This window comes from Arachis duranensis, chromosome 2 (genome assembly GCF_000817695.3).
Source record: "Arachis duranensis cultivar V14167 chromosome 2, aradu.V14167.gnm2.J7QH, whole genome shotgun sequence".
Lineage (NCBI taxonomy): Eukaryota > Viridiplantae > Streptophyta > Magnoliopsida > Fabales > Fabaceae > Arachis > Arachis duranensis.
In genome coordinates, this window is record NC_029773.3 from 8,067,854 (window position 1) to 8,071,235 (window position 3,382).

Consider the following 3,382-nt stretch of genomic DNA (forward strand, 5'->3'; position numbering starts at 1 on the left):
TATGGAGACTATTTATAAATTCAACAAACTCAAAGTATCAATAATATTATTAATCTATTAATAATATTTTGAGTAAAATATATGTAAATTTAATTGAATTTTAGTATACATAAAATTTTAGTTAATCCACATTATTCTTATATTGATAAATCTTCACCAATCTGTAGCCTTATGAGAATACGTATTATTAATAGATTAATAATATTATTGATGCTTTGAGTTTGTTGAGTTTATAAATGGTCTTCATAATATATATTATGTTTTGTTTTATTTTATTTCATTTAGTATTAGTAGCCTACTTATAGTATATTTTAGTACAAAGATATCAAATAAAATTATTAATTTAGTTTAAAGAGAGAAAAAATTAAATTTGTTATTATTCAAAAAATTTTTACTATATATCAAATAATGTGTTCATTAATTTTTATTTTATTGTAAAAATTATCTAAATCATAATACTAATAGTATATCATAAGGTTGTTATTATTATTAATGTATTAATCGTATTTTTATATTTATTATTTATACATTTAAAAATTATTTATTTAGTTTCATAATAAATGATATTTTAAATTTAAATAATTTATTAAAAAATATTAATATAACGAATAAAAAATAATTTGAAAAATATATTATTTAAAAAATAAAGACAAATAAACCCCTAATTAATTTGAATTTAGAGACAATTAGACTCTTGTCAATTTCTAAACTTGACACGTCAGCTTTTTCCGTTTGGAATTTGATAAATAGTGCGGTGTTTGTAGCAAGAGCATGTGGAATGTTGTAACAAAAAGAGGAGGGTGAAGATAAAAAATTTAGATGTATTGAATAGCAAAACTCAGTTACACTATTAGAGTTGCCTTTTTTATATAGATACATAGATAAGTGCCACATTAGCTGGCTTCTAACTAACTACCAATTACTAACAGAAATTGATTCTAACAGAAAAGATTCTACTCCTAACTACTAGTAACTCCCTTCCTTCTATAATGTGGAAGTGGTTAGTTTGGTTAACTAGTTTCCTTATAAGTCAGGTAATAGAGTTGACGGAAAAACATTCATAGAGACTGCGTTGTGTCACAAAAGTAGAGGATAGAAATCGAAGTGGATCGTTTTTATCTTAAGAAGTCGCATTGTCATTTTGAAAAATGGAACAAAGGTCGGATTGGTAATTTACTCCTAATTTAAGACTTCTCGTTAATTTTTGGAGGAAGTAAGCAAAATTTTATGAGTTGGGTATTTTTGTTATTAGAAATTCATTTTCTTTTATGGATAAAAGCTTAGTTTTATTCGTTTGTAAGTAGTTTTGTTGGCGTTTTAAATATTTATAGATAAAACTAGTTATTTTTTTATTTTAATGTGTAAATATCTTTAATTTAGATTTGAATCCTCTAAAGTTTGAATTTCACTCTAGAGAGTAAAATATGATCTTCTACCCTTGAATAGTTTCTCTTTCATATTTATTATTGGTCCCACCTATGAAATTAATGGTGAGAGATCACACTTTACTCTCTAAAGTGAAATTCAAACTTTAGAAGATCCAAATCCCTTTAATTTACATATATATTTTTTTTAGAGTTATATTTTTATATTGGTCTCTTTTTAAGAATTGGTCTAATTTCATTCTTATTTATTTAAAAGTAGCAGATTCGATTTCATCTATTTAGGTAGAATTATCAATCCGTCTCGCATTCAGATACGAATTCAGAAATTTTAATATGGAGGGTTAATTTTAAACAAATTTTTTATTATATTTTTCACTCCATAAAAGCAATTTAGACATAACATTTAATTATTGAGTTAATTTTTTAAAAAGTTTATTGATATATATTAAAAATTTATAAAATTATACGTTAGCAGTCCTGCACTTGTTGCTTGTTTTTTCTTCAACAGTTCCAGACTTTTGAATTAATTATTTAAAAAGTGTAAATTAAAAGAAAATATACTTTCTTAGTGAGAATTGTATTATTTTTATTTCATTTGAATACCCTAACCATAAAAAAGTTTACTGAGTCACCCAGTCATAAATTTTTATATTGGTCATTTTGTGAATTTTGCACTTCAATGTTTAATTGGTCTTTCAAATGTTTAAGCTGACACTAAAAGTTAATTTACAGCACACTAAACTATGAATTGGTTTGATATTTTTTTTTTTAAAAATACGCTTGGTTTTTATGTTTGACAAATAAAGAAAAAATCACATGCTTGTATTTATAATTTTGAAAAATTAGGAGTGTTTTATTTTAAAAGTATTTAAGAAAGAATTTTTTAAATTTAACTTGTGTTTATCAAAATTAAAAAGTCTAATATAATTTTTATATTAAAAATATCCAAATTTATTCTTATAATTATGTTTATTGTAGCTTTTTAAATTTTAAAATTATTTTACTATAAATACAATTATTGTTAATTGTATTTATCAAAAATTAATTTTATTTTTCAGTTTAATTTTACTAAATATAATTGCTACAATTTTTAAAAAATTATATTTGAAAAGATAATTTTAATAAATTATTTTTAAAAAATACAAACTTTACAAAATTATACCTATATGTTTTAGTTAATTTATATTTTTATACATAATAAATCTTTTTTTTTTTGGTCATACACGTATTCACTCACTCACATACAGTTAAACCCAGTTATTTATAGTGATTGAACCTTGTGTGACTCTTTAGGAGAATTAATTTTGCTACTAGTACACATACGGACCAAACAACCCTAATAAATCACATTATATTTAGGTTGTGTCTAGAATAAAAATTGAGACTAAATTATATCTAAATAATCATATTTAATTTAAGATAAATATAAGGATTGAAGGTAAATTAAAGTTTGAAGAGTTAAATAAAAATATATTTAAAAAAAATAATTAAAGTTTCAATTTTTAGTTCCAAAAATTTTAGTTCCTTCTATTTTCACTTTCGATAGATAATAAAAGGAATAAAATTTTGTATTTCAATATTAAAATTTTACTTCTAATTTCTAATAACGGAATACAATATTAATCTCTATCTTTTCGTCTCAATTTCATTATCTGAAAATATACACTATTTTAAAATTTTGTTGATAGATATCTTTTTAAAGATCCAAAATTAGAGACATCATTAACAAAAAAAAAGGTGAAAAATTTAATTTTCCAATAACAATAAATGTATAAAGAGTTTTCGTTAAAAAGTGTATTAAGAAAAAAATTATAAAATTGTTACATTGCAAGCATAGAAAGAAACCGCATCATAAGTATTTTATAGTGAGCAAACAAACCTCCGATTCGAGTAGTAGTTTGGATCAAGCTTTGATGAGTCGTTGTTTGACCTTTACAAGAATATAGAACAAACAAGAAGCTGTAATATGCTCTGATTGATGCAAACGGAGGCTTTTC

The 3,382-nt window shown here is 22.5% G+C and overlaps 1 protein-coding gene across 7 annotated transcripts in view; it reads right to left on the reverse strand.

The window, feature by feature from the left end:
- LOC107473318 (uncharacterized) overlaps positions 1–3,382 on the reverse strand; it is a 74,130-nt gene that overhangs the window by 18,568 nt on the left and 52,180 nt on the right. For 2 of the 7 annotated variants that reach the window (XM_021134906.2, XM_021134908.2), the window contains exon 1: positions 3,265–3,382. The exons of the other annotated variants lie outside the window; for them this stretch is intronic. The gene's annotated coding sequence lies outside the window, so the exon portion shown is untranslated. The remainder of the gene's footprint in view (positions 1–3,264) is intronic. 7 annotated transcript variants of the gene reach the window in all.